Genomic DNA, 17,500 nt, shown 5'->3' with positions numbered 1-17,500 from the left:
GAGACGAGATGACTTAGTGATTCTGTCAGACAGCAGCTCTATAGAGACGAGATGATGACTTAGTGATTCTGTCAGACAGCAGCTCTATAGAGACGAGATGATGACTTAGTGATGTTGTCAGACAGCAGCTCTATAGAGATGAGATGACTTAGTGATGTTGTCAGACAGCAGCTCTATAGAGATGAGATGACTTAGTGATGTTGTCAGACAGCAGCTCTATAGAGATGAGATGACTTAGTGATGTTGTCAGACAGCAGCTCTATAGAGATGAGATGACTTAGTGATTCTGTCAGACAGCAGCTCTATAGAGATGAGATGACTTAGTGATTCTGTCAGACAGCAGCTCTATAGAGATGACTTAGTGATTCTGTCAGACAGCAGCTCTATAGAGATGAGATGACTTAGTGATTCTGTCAGACAGCAGCTCTATAGAGACGAGATGACTTAGTGATGTTGTCAGACAGCAGCTCTATAGAGACGAGATGATTACTTAGTGATGTTGTCAGACAGCAGCTCTATAGAGATGAGATGACTTAGTGATGTTGTCAGACAGCAGCTCTATAGAGATGAGATGACTTAGTGATGTTGTCAGACAGCAGCTCTATAGAGACGAGATGACTTAGTGATTCTGTCAGATAGCAGCTCTATAGAGACGAGATGACTTAGTGATTCTGTCAGACAGCAGCTCTATAGAGATGAGATGACTTAGTGATTCTGTCAGACAGCAGCTCTATAGAGATGAGATGACTTAGTGATGTTGTCAGACAGCAGCTCTATAGAGATGAGATGACTTAGTGATTCTGTCAGACAGCAGCTCTATAGAGATGAGATGACTTAGTGATTCTGTCAGACAGCAGCTCTATAGAGATGAGATGACTTAGTGATTCTGTCAGACAGCAGCTCTATAGAGATGAGATGACTTAGTGATGTTGTCAGACAGCAGCTCTATAGAGATGAGATGACTTAGTGATTCTGTCAGATAGCAGCTCTATAGAGATGAGATGACTTAGTGATTCTGTCAGACAGCAGCTCTATAGAGACTAGATGACTTAGTGATTCTGTCAGATAGCAGCTCTATAGAGATGAGATGACTTAGTGATTCTGTCAGACAGCAGCTCTATAGAGATGAGATGACTTAGTGATGTTGTCAGACAGCAGCTCTATAGAGATGAGATGACTTAGTGATGTTGTCAGACAGCAGCTCTATAGAGATGAGATGACTTAGTTATTCTGTCAGATAGCAGCTCTATAGAGATGAGATGACTTAGTGATTCTGTCAGACAGCAGCTCTATAGAGATGAGATGACTTAGTGATGTTGTCAGACAGCAGCTCTATAGAGATGAGATGACTTAGTGATTCTGTCAGATAGCAGCTCTATAGAGATGAGATGACTTAGTGATTCTGTCAGACAGCAGCTCTATAGAGATGAGATGACTTAGTGATTCTGTCAGATAGCAGCTCTATAGAGATGAGATGACTTAGTGATTCTGTCAGACAGCAGCTCTATAGAGATGAGATGACTTAGTGATGTTGTCAGACAGCAGCTCTATAGAGATGAGATGACTTAGTGATTCTGTCAGATAGCAGCTCTATAGAGATGAGATGACTTAGTGATTCTGTCAGACAGCAGCTCTATAGAGATGAGATGACTTAGTGATGTTGTCAGACAGCAGCTCTATAGAGACGAGATGATGACTTGGAAAGAAATAATAAAGTTAACAAATAAAACTAATGTAATATACACAATAACTGAAATATTTGATTAAAGTAAAGTAATGTGAATAAATAATGGTTAATAAGTGATCAGCAGTAATGGGCGATCACTAAGCATCATGGGACTTTTACAGTGCCTAGCGAAAGTGTTCATCCCCCTGACGTTTTTCCTATTTTGTTGCATTCCAACCTGTAATTTAAATTCATTTTTATTTGGATTTCATGTAATGGACAAACACAAAATTGTCCAAATTGGTGAAGTGAAATGGAAAAAATAACTTGTTTAAAAAAAAATAGAAAAAATAGAAAAGTGGTGTGTGCATATGTATTCACCCCCTTTGCTATGAAGCCCCTAAATAAGATCTGGTGCAACCAATGACCTTCAGAAGTCACGTAATTAGTTAAATAAAGTCCACAATTAAATCCATTATTAAAAAATGGAAAGAATATGGCACCACAACAAACCTGCCAAGAGAGGGCCAAAACTCACGGACCAGGCAAGGAAGGCATTAATCAGAGAGGCAACAAAGAGACCAAAGATAACCCTGAAGGAGCTGCAAAGCTCCACAGAGCTATACGGCATGTGGGAGACTCCCCAAACATATGGAATAAGGTACCTTGGTCAGAAGAGATTAAATTTAGCTTTTATGCCATCAAGGAAAACGCTATGTCTGGCGCAACCCAACACCGCATAACCCCGAGAACACCATCCCCACAGTGATGCATGGTGGTGGCAGCATCATGCTGTGGGGATGTTTTTCATCGGCAGGGAAACTGGTCAGAATTGAAGGAATGATGGATGGTGCTAAATACAGGGAAATTCTTGAGGGAAACCTATTTGTCTTCCAGAGATTTGAGACTTTGACGGAGGTTCACCTTCCAGCAGGACAATGACCCTAAGCATACTGCTAAAGCAACACTCAAGTGGTTTAAGGGGAAACATTTAAATGTCTTGGAATGGCCTAGTCAAAGCCCAGACCTCAATCTAATTGAGAATCTGTGGTATCACTTAAAGATTGCTGTACACCAGCGGAACCCGGAGTTGGAACAGTTTTACCTTGGAGAATGGGCCAATCTCCCAGTGGCTAGATGTGCCAAGATTATACCCCTAGAGACTTGCAGCTGTAATTGCTGCAAAAGGTGGCTCTACAAAGTATTGACTTTGTGAGTTATACAGGCTTAAGTTTTCAGTTTTTTTGTCTTATTTCTTGGCTGTTTCACAATAATAAATATTTTGCATCTTCAAAGTGGTAGGCATGTTGTGTAAATCAAATGATACAAACCCCCCCCCAAAAAAAAAAAAAATATATTTTAATTCCAGGTTATAGGGCAACAAAATAGCAAAAATGCCAAGGGGGGTGAAGACTTTCACTAGCCACTGTATTAGTTATTGTATGATGTGTTGTTTCAACCCACATATAATGCACAGGTCATTTAATGTTTAAAAAAGTTATCGAAAACCATGATTATGTTTAATAATCTAACCGAAACCGAACCGACCTCAAAAAAACACTAATCGCTTTAACGTTTAATGTCAACACTTTATTTTTTACACCTCTATGATTTTTTTTAGAATCGAACCGAAACCAAGATGGGTCTAGAAAAGCACTAATTGCTCAGCACTAGTTTACACACTATGGGCCAGTTACCCAGATCAATACACATTATAGACCAGTTACCCAGATCAATACAAACTATAGACCAGTTACCCAGATCAATACAAACTATAGACCAGTTACCCAGATCAATACAAACTATAGACCAGTTACCCAGATCAATACAAACTATAGACCAGTTACCCAGATCAATACACATTATAGACCAGTTACCCAGATCAATACACATTATAGACCAGTTACCCAGATCAATACAAACTATAGACCAGTTACCCAGATCTCAATACACATTATAGACCAGCTACCCAGATCAATACAAACTATAGACCAGTTACCCAGATCAATACAAACTATAGACCAGTTACCCAGATCAATACACATTATAGACCAGTTACCCAGATCAATACACATTATAGACCAGTTACCCAGATCAATACAAACTATAGACCAGTTACCCAGATCAATACAAACTATAGACCAGTTACCCAGATCAATACAAACTATTGACCAGTTACCCAGATCAATACACATTATAGACCAGTTACCCAGATCAATACACATTATAGACCAGTTACCCAGATCAATACAAACTATAGACCAGTTACCCAGATCTCAATACACATTATAGACCAGTTACCCAGATCAATACACATTATAGACCAGTTACCCAGATCAATACAAACTATAGACCAGTTACCCAGATCTCAATACACATTATAGACCAGTTACCCAGATCAATACACATTATAGAACAGTTACCCAGATCAATACAAACTATAGACCAGTTACCCAGATCAATACACATTATAGACCAGTTACCCAGATCTCAATACACACTATAGACCAGTTACCCAGATCAATACACATTATAGACCAGTTACCCAGATCAATACACATTATAGACCAGTTACCCAGATCAATACACATTATAGACCAGTTACCCAGATCAATACAAACTATAGACCAGTTACCCAGATCAATACACATTATAGACCAGTTACCCAGATCAATACACATTATAGACCAGTTACCCAGATCAATACAAACTATAGACCAGTTACCCAGATCAATACACATTATAGACCAGTTACCCAGATCAATACACATTATAGACCAGTTACCCAGATCAATACACATTATAGACCAGTTACCCAGATCAATACAAACTATAGACCAGTTACCCAGATCAATACACACTATAGACCAGTTACCCAGATCAATACACACTATAGACCAGTTACCCAGAATCCTTGGTTCTGTGTGTCTGAATGTGTTCACTAACAGCGTTAGTGCCCGCAGTGTGGCTCAACTGGGACAAATACATTCTCCTTTTCTGTCCCCTCACCTGGAATTTTTTTTACTAGAAATACATTTCAACAAGTGACACAATTGAGAGTTGTTACTTATCATGTTACTTTCCTTATGACGGTGATATGTCACCTTAAGTAGCTTTATTGAGATCCTTATAACAGGTCTGCCTGGATACCAAAAAAAAAACCGCCTTGCTACTTTTCTAATGTGCACTTCTGAAAAGAAAATACCCCAATTTCTCCCTCTGGTAAAAAAATAGATGTTTTTTTTCTGTTACAAAAAAAGAAAGAAATAACGAAATCTAACCACAAAATACTATGTGATTTCCTTTTTTTCCCAAAATCAACATGTTAAGGTTTCTTACCTTTTAGTTTAGATGAAACTATAAATAAATAAATAATAAAACTATAAACTAAAGTCCTAAAGGTTTCTTACATCTAAACTAAAGTCCTAAAGGTTTCTTACATCTAAACTAAAGTCCTAAAGGTTTCTTACATCTAAACTAAAGTCCTAAAGGTTTCTTACATCTAAACTAAAGTCCTAAAGGTTTCTTACATCTAAACTAAAGTCCTAAAGGTTTCTTACATCTAAACTAAAGTCCTAAAGGTTTCTTACATCTAAACTAAAGTCCTAAAAGGTATCGATGGGAAAACCCTGAAATACAAACTACTGTACTTTAACCTGCAATATTACTACTGTAACTTAATACTGTTTCTATGACTACCACAGGCTTTAATTGAAGATGTTTTCACTCCTATAACGACCATGTATTTATAGAGATTCAATAAGATGAAGGGTTTAAATTCTATCTTTTTTGAGATGAGGATGGTTTTTAGTGTGTTTCTTACTGTTGTCTATTCCTTTTTATTATTTATTAGTGTGTGTGTGTGTGTGTGTGTGTGTGTGTGTGTGTGTGCGTGCGTGCGTGTGCGTGCGTGCGAGTGTGTGTGAGAGAGTGTGAGTGTTTTGGATTGTATGAATGAGAAAGAGAAGGAGAGGGAGAAAAAGGAGAGAGAGAAAGAGAGAGAGAGAAGGAGAGAGAGAGAAAGAGAAGGGGAGAGAGAGAGAAGGAGAAGGAAAGAGAGAGAAAAAAAGAGGAGAGAGAGAAGGAGAAGGGGGGGGGGGACAGAGAAGGGGGGGAGAGAGAGAGAGAGCATTAAAACCATTGTGGCTGCACTATCTTGAATTTACCATCAGTTGACCTTCATAACACCATTTATTATCAAGGTGCACAACAACGATTTAACCGCTAGATGGAGAAACAACATTATAATTGAGCTCTAAACCTTTAACTGTTAATACACACACAAGTAGCCTGAGTGCCAGTCTGTTTATTTATGCTATCATGCCAAGTCCTTGTCACTCATTGTTATGCCTACAGTGACAGAGTTCAGTTGGCCTTGGTAACAGATCTGAGACCAGGCAACCACACAAGATCACAACCAGATCTGAGACCAGGCTACCACACAAGATCACAACCAGATCTGAGACCAGGCTACCACACAAGATCACAACCAGATCTGAGACCAGGCTACCACACAAGATCACAACCAGATCTGAGACCAGGCAACCACACAAGATCACAAGCAGATTTGAGACCAGGCTACCACACAAGATCACAAGCAGATCTGAGACCAGGCTACCACACAAGATCACAAGCAGATCTGAGACCAGGCTACCACACAAGATCACAAGCAGATCTGAGACCAGGATACCACACAAGATCACAACCAGATCTGAGACCAGGCTACCACACAAGATCACAAGCAGATCTGAGACCAGGCTACCACACAAGATAATTCAAAACTCGACCGGGATTAACTGAAATTGAGAAGTATTAATGAAATTATTTCATAATATGAATTTGTAAATGTTGGATTTGGAATTAAACAAAGTCCCATCAGGCAGACTTGTTTCCAGTGTTTGAGTTTACTATTGGGCAAACCCCTAGTTCTCTGTAAAGCTATACTGTAGTTTGTAGCATTGTGCTGTGGAGACTAGTGTGCGTGTGAGAGGAAGTGAGAGTGTGAGCAACTAGAGAGGCTAATTCGTGTGTGTGTGTGGACGTTTTTAACTATTCTTGTGGGGACCAGAAGTCCCCACAAGATAAGTAAACAAACAAAAATCTGACCACATGTCAAATATTCTTTCTGGAGGGTTTAGGGTTCAGGTTAGAACTACTTTAAGTGTTAGGGTTAGGATCAGGTTTAGGGTGAGGGTTAGGAGCTAGGATCAGGGTGAGGGTTAGGAGCTAGGATCAGGTTTAGGGTGAGGGTTAGGGTTAGGAGCTAGGATCAGGTTTAGGGTGAGGGTTAGGAGCTAGGATCAGGTTTAGGGTGAGGGTTAGGAGCTAGGATCAGGTTTAGGGTGAGGGGTAGGAGCTAGGATCAGGTTTAGGGTGAGGGGTAGGATCAGGTTTAGGGTTAGGAGCTAGGATCAGGTTTAGGGTGAGGGTTAGGAGCTAGGATCAGGGTGAGGGTTAGGAGCTAGGATCAGGTTTAGGGTGAGGGGTAGGAGCTAGGATCAGGTTTAGGGTGAGGGTTAGGAGCTAGGATCAGGTTTAGGGTGAGGGGTAGGATCAGGTTTAGGGTGAAGGGTAGGAGCTAAGATCAGGTTTAGGGTGAAGGGTAGGAGCTAGGATCAGGGTGAGGGTTAGGAGCTAGGATCAGGTTTAGGGTGAAGGGTAGGAGCTAGGATCAGGGTGAGGGTTAGGAGCTAGGATCAGGTTTAGGGTGAGGGGTAGGATCAGGTTTAGGGTTAGGAGCTAGGATCAGGTTTAGGGTGAGGGTTAGGAGCTAGGATCAGGCTTAGGGTTAGGAGCTAGGATCAGGTTTAGGGGTAGGAGCTAGGATCAGGTTTAGGGTGAGGGTTAGGAGCTAGGATCAGGGTTAGGAGCTAGGATCAGGTTTAGGGTGAGGGGTAGGAGCTAGGATCAGGCTTAGGGTGAGGGGTAGGAGCTAGGATCAGGTTTAGGGTTAGGAGCTAGGATCAGGCTTAGGGTGAGGGTTAGGAGCTAGGATCAGGTTTAGGGTGAGGGGTAGGAGCTAGGATCAGGTTTAGGGTGAGGGTTAGGAGCTATAATCAGGTTCAGGGTGAGGGTTAGGAGCTAGGGTCAGGTTTAGGGTTAGGAGCTAGGATCAGGTTTAGGGTGAGGGTTAGGAGCTAGGATCAGGTTTAGGGTTAGGAGCTAGGATCAGGTTTAGGGTGAGGGGTAGGAGCTAGGATCAGGCTTAGGGTGAGGGGTAGGAGCTAGGATCAGGTTTAGGGTTAGGAGCTAGGATCAGGCTTAGGGTGAGGGTTAGGAGCTAGGATCAGGTTTAGGGTGAGGGGTAGGAGCTAGGATCAGGTTTAGGGTGAGGGTTAGGAGCTATAATCAGGTTCAGGGTGAGGGTTAGGAGCTAGGGTCAGGTTTAGGGTTAGGAGCTATGATCAGGTTTAGGGTTAGGAGCTAGGATCAGGGTGAGGGTTAGGAGCTAGGATCAGGTTTAGGGTGAGGGTTAGGATCAGGTTTAGGGTTAGGAGCTAGGATCAGGTTTAGGGTGAGGGTTAGGAGCTAGGATCAGGTTTAGGGTGAGGGTTAGGAGCTAGGATCAGGTTTAGGGTGAGGGGTAGGAGCTAGGATCAGGTTTAGGGTGAGGGTTAGGAGATAGGATCAGGTTTAGGGTGAGGGGTAGGAGCTAGGATCAGGTTTAGGGTGAGGGGTAGGAGCTAGGATCAGGTTTAGGGTGAGGGGTAGGATCAGGTTTAGGGTGAAGGGTAGGAGCTAAGATCAGGTTTAGGGTGAAGGGTAGGAGCTAGGATCAGGGTGAGGGTTAGGAGCTAGGATCAGGTTTAGGGTGAAGGGTAGGAGCTAGGATCAGGGTGAGGGTTAGGAGCTAGGATAAGGTTTAGGGGTAGGAGCTAGGATCAGGTTTAGGGTGAGGGTTAGGAGCTAGGATCAGGCTTAGGGTTAGGAGCTAGGATCAGGTTTAGGGTGAGGGGTAGGAGCTAGGATCAGGTTTAGGGTGAGTGTTAGGAGCTATAATCAGGGTGAGGGTTAGGAGCTAGGGTCAGGTTTAGGGTTAGGAGCTAGGATCAGGTTTAGGGTGAGGGTTAGGATCTAGGATCAGGTTTAGGGTTAGGAGCTAGGATCAGGTTTAGGGTGAGGGGTAGGAGCTAGGATCAGGCTTAGGGTGAGGGGTAGGAGCTAGGATCAGGGTTAGGAGCTAGGATCAGGTTTAGGGTTAGGAGCTAGGATCAGGCTTAGGGTGAGGGTTAGGAGCTAGGATCAGGTTTAGGGTGAGGGGTAGGAGCTAGGATCAGGTTTAGGGTGAGGGTTAGGAGCTATAATCAGGTTCAGGGTGAGGGTTAGGAGCTAGGGTCAGGTTTAGGGTTAGGAGCTATGATCAGGTTTAGGGTGAGGGGTAGGAGCTAGGATTAGGGTGAGGGTTAGGAGCTAGGATTAGGTTTAGGGTTAGGATCAGGTTTAGGGTGAGGGTTAGGAGCTAGGATCAGGTTAGGAGCAGGTTTAGGGTGAGGGTTAGGAGCTAGGATCAGGCTTAGGGTGAGGGGTAGGAGCTAGGATCAGGTTTAGGGTGAGGGGTAGGAGCTAGGATTTAGGTTTAGGGTGAGGGTTAGGAGATAGGATCAGGTTTAGGGTTAGGATCAGGTTTAGGGTGAGGGTTAGGAGCTAGGATCAGGGTGAGGGTTAGGAGCTAGGATCAGGTTTAGGGTTAGGAGCTAGGATCAGGGTTAGGAGCTAGGATCAGGTTTAGGGGTAGGAGCTAGGAGCAGGTTTAGGGTGAGGAGCTAGGATCAGGTTTAGGGTGAGGGGTAGGAGCTAGGATCAGGGTGAGGGGTAGGAGCTAGGATCAGGTTTAGGGTGAGGGGTAGGAGCTATGATCAGGTTTAGGGTGAGGGGTAGGAGCTAGGATCAGGTTTAGGGTGAGGGTTAGGAGCTAGGATCAGGTTTAGGGTTAGGATCAGGTTTAGGGTGAGGGTTAGGAGCTAGGATCAGGTTCAGGGTTAGGAGCAGGTTTAGGGTGAGGGTTAGGAGCTAGGATCAGGTTCGGGGTGAGGGTTAGGAGCTAGGATCAGGTTTAGGGTTAGGAGCTAGGATCAGGTTTAGGGTGAGGGGTAGGAGCTAGGATCAGGTTTAGGGTTAGGAGCTAGGATCAGGCTTAGGGTGAGGGGTAGGAGCTAGGATCAGGTTTAGGGTGAGGGGTAGGAGCTAGGATCAGGTTTAGGGTGAGGTTTAGGAGCTAGGATCAGGTTTAGGGTTAGGATCAGGTTTAGGTGAGGGTTAGGAGCTAGGATCAGGGTGAGGGTTAGGAGCTAGGATCAGGTTTAGGGTTAGGAGCTAGGATCAGGGTTAGGAGCTAGGATCAGGTTTAGGGGTAGGAGCTAGGAGCAGGTTTAGGGTGAGGAGCTAGGATCAGGTTTAGGGTGAGGGGTAGGAGCTAGGATCAGGGTGAGGGGTAGGAGCTAGGATCAGGCTTAGGGTGAGGGGTAGGAGCTATGATCAGGTTTAGGGTGAGGGGTAGGAGCTAGGATCAGGTTTAGGGTGAGGGTTAGGAGCTAGGATCAGGTTTAGGGTTAGGATCAGGTTTATGGTTAGGATCAGGTTTAGGGTGAGGGTTAGGAGCTAGGATCAGGGTGAGGGTTAGGAGCAGGATCAGGTTTAGGGTGAGGGTTAGGAGCTAGGATCAGGTTCAGGGTGAGGGTTAGGAGCTAGGATCAGGTTTAGGGTGAGGGGTAGGAGCTAGGATCAGGTTTAGGGTGAGGGTTAGGAGCTAGGATCAGGTTTAGGGTGAGGGGTAGGATCAGGTTTATGGTGAGGGGTAGGAGCTAGGATCAGGTTTAGGGTTAGGAGCTAGGATCAGGCTTAGGGTGAGGGGTAGGAGCTAGGATCAGGTTTAGGGTGAGGGGTAGGAGCTAGGATCAGGTTTAGGGTGAGGGTTAGGAGCTAGGATCAGGTTTAGTGTGAGGGTTAGGAGCTAGGATCAGGTTCAGGGTGAGGGTTAGGAGCTAGGATCAGGTTTAGGGTGAGGGTTAGGAGCTAGGATCAGGCTTAGGGTTAGGAGCTAGGATCAGGTTTAGGGTGAGGGTTAGGAGCTAGGATCAGGTTTAGGGTGAGCGGTAGGAGCTAGGATCAGGCTTAGGATGAGGGGTAGGAGCTAGGATCAGGTTTAGGGTTAGGAGCTAGGATCAGGTTTAGGGTTAGGAGCTAGGATCAGGCTTAGGGTGAGGGGTAGGAGCTATGATCAGGTTTAGGGTGAGGGTTAGGAGCTAGGATCAGGTTTAGGGTGAGGGTTAGGAGATAGGATCAGGTTTAGGGTGAGGGTTAGGAGCTAGGATCAGGGTGAGGGTTAGGAGCTAGGATCAGGTTTAGGGTTAGGAGCTAGGATCAGGGTTAGGAGCTAGGATCAGGTTTAGGGTTAGGAGCTAGGATCAGGTTTAGGGGTAGGAGCTAGGAGCAGGTTTAGGGTGAGGAGCTAGGATCAGGTTTAGGGTGAGGGGTAGGAGCTAGGATCAGGGTGAGGGGTAGGAGCTAGGATCAGGTTTAGGGTGAGGGGTAGGAGCTATGATCAGGTTTAGGGTGAGGGGTAGGAGCTAGGATCAGGTTTAGGGTGAGGGTTAGGAGCTAGGATCAGGTTTAGGGTTAGGATCAGGTTTAGGGTGAGGGTTAGGAGCTAGGATCAGGTTCAGGGTTAGGAGCAGGTTTAGGGTGAGGGTTAGGAGCTAGGATCAGGTTCGGGGTGAGGGTTAGGAGCTAGGATCAGGTTTAGGGTTAGGAGCTAGGATCAGGTTTAGGGTGAGGGGTAGGAGCTAGGATCAGGTTTAGGGTTAGGAGCTAGGATCAGGCTTAGGGTGAGGGGTAGGAGCTAGGATCAGGTTTAGGGTGAGGGGTAGGAGCTAGGATCAGGTTTAGGGTGAGGTTTAGGAGCTAGGATCAGGTTTAGGGTTAGGATCAGGTTTAGGGTGAGGGTTAGGAGCTAGGATCAGGGTGAGGGTTAGGAGCTAGGATCAGGTTTAGGGTTAGGAGCTAGGATCAGGGTTAGGAGCTAGGATCAGGTTTAGGGGTAGGAGCTAGGAGCAGGTTTAGGGTGAGGAGCTAGGATCAGGTTTAGGGTGAGGGGTAGGAGCTAGGATCAGGGTGAGGGGTAGGAGCTAGGATCAGGCTTAGGGTGAGGGGTAGGAGCTATGATCAGGTTTAGGGTGAGGGGTAGGAGCTAGGATCAGGTTTAGGGTGAGGGTTAGGAGCTAGGATCAGGTTTAGGGTTAGGATCAGGTTTATGGTTAGGATCAGGTTTAGGGTGAGGGTTAGGAGCTAGGATCAGGGTGAGGGTTAGGAGCAGGATCAGGTTTAGGGTGAGGGTTAGGAGCTAGGATCAGGTTCAGGGTGAGGGTTAGGAGCTAGGATCAGGTTTAGGGTGAGGGGTAGGAGCTAGGATCAGGTTTAGGGTGAGGGTTAGGAGCTAGGATCAGGTTTAGGGTGAGGGGTAGGATCAGGTTTATGGTGAGGGGTAGGAGCTAGGATCAGGTTTAGGGTTAGGAGCTAGGATCAGGCTTAGGGTGAGGGGTAGGAGCTAGGATCAGGTTTAGGGTGAGGGGTAGGAGCTAGGATCAGGTTTAGGGTGAGGGTTAGGAGCTAGGATCAGGTTTAGTGTGAGGGTTAGGAGCTAGGATCAGGTTCAGGGTGAGGGTTAGGAGCTAGGATCAGGTTTAGGGTGAGGGTTAGGAGCTAGGATCAGGCTTAGGGTTAGGAGCTAGGATCAGGTTTAGGGTGAGGGTTAGGAGCTAGGATCAGGTTTAGGGTGAGCGGTAGGAGCTAGGATCAGGCTTAGGATGAGGGGTAGGAGCTAGGATCAGGTTTAGGGTTAGGAGCTAGGATCAGGTTTAGGGTTAGGAGCTAGGATCAGGCTTAGGGTGAGGGGTAGGAGCTATGATCAGGTTTAGGGTGAGGGTTAGGAGCTAGGATCAGGTTTAGGGTGAGGGTTAGGAGCTAGGATCAGGTTTATGGTTAGGATCAGGTTTAGGGTGAGGGTTAGGAGCTAGGATCAGGTTCAGGGTGAGGGTTAGGAGCAGGATCAGGTTTAGGGTTAGGAGCTAGGATCAGGCTTAGGGTGAGGGGTAGGAGCTAGGATCAGGTTTAGGGTGAGGGTTAGGAGCTAGGATCAGGTTTAGGGGTAGGAGCTATGATCAGGTTTAGGGTGAGGGTTAGGAGCTAGGATCAGGTTTAGGGTTAGGAGCTAGGATCAGGCTTAGGGTGAGGGGTAGGAGCTATGATCAGGTTTAGGGTGAGGGGTAGGAGCTAGGATCAGGTTTAGGGTGAGGGTTAGGAGCTAGGATCAGGTTTAGGGTTAGGAGCTAGGATCAGGCTTAGGGTGAGGGGTAGGAGCTAGGATCAGGTTTACGGTGAGGGGTAGGAGCTAGGATCAGGTTTAGGGTGAGGGTTAGGAGCTAGGATCAGGTTTAGGGTTAGGATCAGGTTTAGGGTGAGGGTTAGGATCAGGTTTAGGGTGAGGGTTAGGATCATGGTGAGGGTTAGGAGCTAGGATCAGGTTTAGGGTTAGGATCAGGTTTAGGGTGAGGGTTAGGAGCTAGGATCAGGCTTAGGGTTAGGAGCTAGGATCAGGTTTAGGTTGAGGGTTAGGAGCTAGGATCAGGTTTAGGGTGAGCGGTAGGAGCTAGGATCAGGCTTAGGGTGAGGGGTAGGAGCTAGGATCAGGTTTAGGGTTAGGAGCTAGGATCAGGTTTAGGGTTAGGAGCTAGGATCAGGCTTAGGGTGAGGGGTAGGAGCTATGATCAGGTTTAGGGTGAGGGGTAGGAGCTAGGATCAGGTTCAGGGTGAGGGTTAGGAGCAGGTTTAGGGTGAGGGTTAGGAGCTAGGATCAGGGTGAGGGTGAGGGTTAGGAGCTAGGATCAGGTTTAGGGTGAGGGTTAGGAGCTAGGATCAGGTTTAGGGTGAGGGGTAGGATCAGGTTTAGGGTGAGGGTAGGAGCTAGGATCAGGTTTAGGGTGAGGGGTAGGAGCTAGGATCAGGTTTAGGGTGAGGGGTAGGAGCTAGGATCAGGTTTAGGTTGAGGGGTAGGAGCTAGGATCAGGTTTAGGGTGAGGGGTAGGAGCTAGGATCAGGTTTAGGGTGAGGGGTAGGAGATAGGATCAGGTTTAGGGTGAGGGGTAGGAGCTAGGATCAGGTTTAGGGTGAGGGTTAGGAGCTAGGATCAGCTTTAGGGTGAGGGTAGGAGCTAGGATCAGGTTTAGGTTGAGGGGTAGGAGCTAGGATCAGGTTTAGGGTGATGGGTAGGAGCTAGGATCAGATTTAGGGTGAGGGTTAGGAGCTAGGATCAGGTTTAGGGTGAGGGTTAGGAGCTAGGATCAGGGTTAGTAGCTAGGATCAGGTTTAGGGTGAGGGTTAGGAGCTAGGATTAGGTTTAGGGTAAGGAGCTAGGATCAGGTTTAGGGGTAGGAGCTAGTATCAGGTTTAGGGGTAGGAGCTAGGATCAGGTTTAGGGTTAGGAGCTAGGATCAGGTTTAGGGTGAGGGTTAGGAGCTAGGATCTTTAAGGTTAGGTTTTAGGGTTAAGGTTAGGTTTTAAGGTTAGGTTTAAAGTTGGGTTTTAGGGTTAGGTTTTAGGGTTAAGGTTAGGTTTTTGGTTTAAGGTTAGGTTTTAGGGTTAGGTTTAGGTTTTAGGGTTAAGTTTGAAGTTTAAGGTTAGGTTTTAGGTTTAACGTTAGGTTTTAAATGGGACTGAATTGTGTGTCCCCACAAGGTTAGTTATACAAGACTGTGTGTGTGTGTGCCTGTGAAGACTGCACGGTCTAATCTTCAGAGAGTAGATTAATAGGGGTTATTAGCCATGCAGAACACTAAACGATACATTTAGAGCTTCTAGAGTTCTGGGAATGCTTTCTGATTGGATAGACATGGTTAAGATTCTGATTGGATAGACAGGGTTAGGATTCTGATTGGATAGACAGGGTTAAGATTCTGATTGGATAGACAGGGTTAGGATTTTGATTGGATAGACAGGATTAGGATTCTGATTGGATAGACAGGGTTAAGATTCTGATTGGATAGACAGGGTTAAGATTCTGATTGGATAGACAGGGTTAGGATTCTGATTGGATAGACAGGGTTAAGATTCTGATTGGATAGACAGGGTTAGGATTCTGATTGGATAGACAGGGTTAGGAGGGGAAGGAGAGAGGGATGGACAGAGAGAGGGATGGAAGGAGAGAGGGATGGAAGGAGAGAGGGATGGAAGGAGAGAGGGATGGACGGAGAGAGGGATGGACGGAGAGAGGGATGGAAGGAGAGAGGGATGGAAGGAGAGGGATGGAAGGAGAGAGGGATGGACGGAGAGAGGGATGGACGGAGAGAGGGATGGAAGGAGAGAGGGATGGACGGAGAGAGGGATGGAAGGAGAGGGATGGAAGGAGAGAGGGATGGAAGGAGAGAGGGATGGAAGGAGAGAGGGATGGACGGAGAGAGGGATGGACGGAGAGAGGGATGGACAGAGAGGGATGGACTGAGAGAGGGATGGACGGAGAGAGGGATGGAAGGAGAGAGGGATAGAAGGAGAGAGGGATGGATGGACGGAGAGAGGGATGGAAGGAGAGAGGGATGGATGGACGGAGAGAGGGATAGAAGGAGAGAGGGATGGAAGGAGAGAGGGATGGACGGAGAAAGGGATGGAGCTAGGATCAGGTTTAGGGGTAGGAGCTAGGATCCGGTTTAGGGTGAGGGTTAGGAGCTAGGATCAGGTTTAGGGTGAGGGGTAGGAGCTAGGATCAGGCTTAGGGTGAGGGGTAGGAGCTAGGATCAGGTTTAGGGTTAGGAGCTAGGATCAGGTTTAGGGTGAGGGTTAGGAGCTAGGATCAGGTTTAGGGTTAGGATCAGGTTTATGGTTAGGATCAGGTTTAGGGTGAGGGTTAGGAGCTAGGATCAGGGTGAGGGTTAGGAGCAGGATCAGGTTTAGGGTGAGGGTTAGGAGCTAGGATCAGGTTCAGGGTGAGGGTTAGGAGCTAGGATCAGGTTTAGGGTTAGGAGCTAGGATCAGGTTTAGGGTGAGGGGTAGGAGCTAGGATCAGGTTTAAGGTGAGGGTTAGGAGCTAGGATCAGGTTTAAGGGTGAGGGGTAGGATCAGGTTTAGGGTGAGGGGTAGGAGCTAGGATCAGCTTTAGGGTGAGGGTTAGGAGCTAGGATCAGGTTTAGGGTGAGGGGTAGGAGCTAGGATCAGGTTTAGGGTGAGGGGTAGGAGCTAAGATCAGGTTTAGGGTGAGGGGTAGGAGATAGGATCAGGTTTAGGGTGAGGTGTAGGAGCTAGGATCAGGTTTAGGGTGAGGGGTAGGAGCTAGGATCAGGTTTAGGGTGAGGGTTAGGAGCTAGGATCAGGGTGAGGATTAGGAGCTATGATCAGGTTCAGGGTGAGGGTTAGGAGCTAGGATCAGGTTTAGGGTGAGGGTTAGGAGCTAGGATCAGGTTTAGGGTGAGGGGTAGGAGCTAGGATCAGGTTTAGGGGTAGGAGCTAGGATCAGGTTTAGGGTGAGGGTTAGGAGCTAGGATCAGGTTTAGGGTGAGGGTTAGGAGCTAGGATCAGGTTTAGGGTGAGGGTTAGGAGCTAGGATCAGGTTTAGGGTGAGGGGTAGGAGCTAGGATCAGGTTTAGGGGTAGGAGCTAGGATCAGGTTTAGGGTGAGGATTAGGAGCTAGGATCAGGCTTAGGGTGAGGGGTAGGAGCTAGGATCAGATTTAGGGTGAGGGTTAGGAGCTAGGATCAGTTTTAGGGTGAGGGTTAGGAGCTAGGATCAGGGTTAGGAGCTAGGATCAGGTTTAGGGTGAGGGTTAGGAGCTAGGATCAGGTTCAGGGTGAGGAGCTAGGATCAGGTTTAGGGATAGGAGCTAGTATCAGGTTTAGGGGTAGGAGCTAGGATCAGGTTTAGGGTTAGGAGCTAGGATCAGGTTTAGGGTGAGGGTTAGGATCAGGTTTAGGGTGAGGGTTAGGATCAGGTTTAGGGTGAGGGTTAGGATCAGGTTTAGGGTGAGGGGTAAGAGCTAGGATCAGGTTTAGGGTGAGGGTTAGGAGCTAGGATCTTTAAGGTTAGGTTTTAGGGTTAGGTTTTAAGGTTAAGGTTAGGTTTTAACGGTTAAGGTTAGGTTTTAGGGTTAAGGTTAGGTTTAAAGTTGGGTTTTAGGGTTAGGTTTTAGGGTTAAGGTTAGGTTTTAGGGTTAAGGTTAGGTTAGGTTTTTGGTTTAAGGTTAGGTTTTAGGGTTAAGGTTAGGTTTAGGTTTTAGGGTTAAGTTTGAAGTTTAAGGTTAGGTTTAACGTTAGGTTTTAAATGGGACTGAATTGTGTGTCCCCACAAGGTTAGTTATACAAGACTGTGTGTGTGTGTGTGTGCCTGTGAAGACTGCACGGTCTAATCTTCAGAGAGTAGATTAATAGGGGTTATTAGCCATGCAGAACACTAAACGATACATTTAGAGCTTCTAGAGTTCTGGGAATGCTTTCTGATTGGATAGACATGGTTAAGATTCTGATTGGATAGACAGGGTTAGGATTCTGATTGGATAGACAGGGTTAGGATTTTGATTGGATAGACAGGATTAGGATTCTGAGAGAATAGACAAATCCCCAATTTCTCTCTCTGGTAAAATAGATGTTTTTGTCACAAAAATAAAGTAATAATGAAATCTAACCACAAAATACTATGTGATTTAGATTATTTTCCAAGAGGAATGTGGAGAAAAAGGTCCCAAAATCAACATTTTAAGGTTCCTTACGCAGTATGCTTGGGGTCATTGTCCTGCTGGAAGGTGAACCTCCGTACCAGTTGGGGTCAGAGAGAAAGTGTGTGTGTGTGTGAGAGAGAGAG

General features: G+C 46.1%; 1 protein-coding gene across 1 annotated transcript in view; it reads left to right on the top strand.

Annotated features, from left to right (window-relative positions):
• LOC135574414 (breast cancer metastasis-suppressor 1 homolog) overlaps window positions 1-6,548 on the top strand; it is a 38,551-nt gene extending 32,003 nt beyond the window's left edge. The window contains exon 10 of the mRNA XM_065026006.1: window positions 1-6,548. This exon is cut by the window's left edge and continues 1,997 nt beyond it. The gene's annotated coding sequence lies outside the window, so the exon portion shown is untranslated.
• The last annotated feature ends 10,952 nt before the right edge of the window (window positions 6,549-17,500 follow it).

The sequence above is a fragment of the Oncorhynchus nerka genome, linkage group LG12 (assembly GCF_034236695.1).
Source record: "Oncorhynchus nerka isolate Pitt River linkage group LG12, Oner_Uvic_2.0, whole genome shotgun sequence".
Taxonomy (NCBI): domain Eukaryota; kingdom Metazoa; phylum Chordata; class Actinopteri; order Salmoniformes; family Salmonidae; genus Oncorhynchus; species Oncorhynchus nerka.
This window is presented reverse-complemented; position numbering and strand designations above follow the sequence as displayed.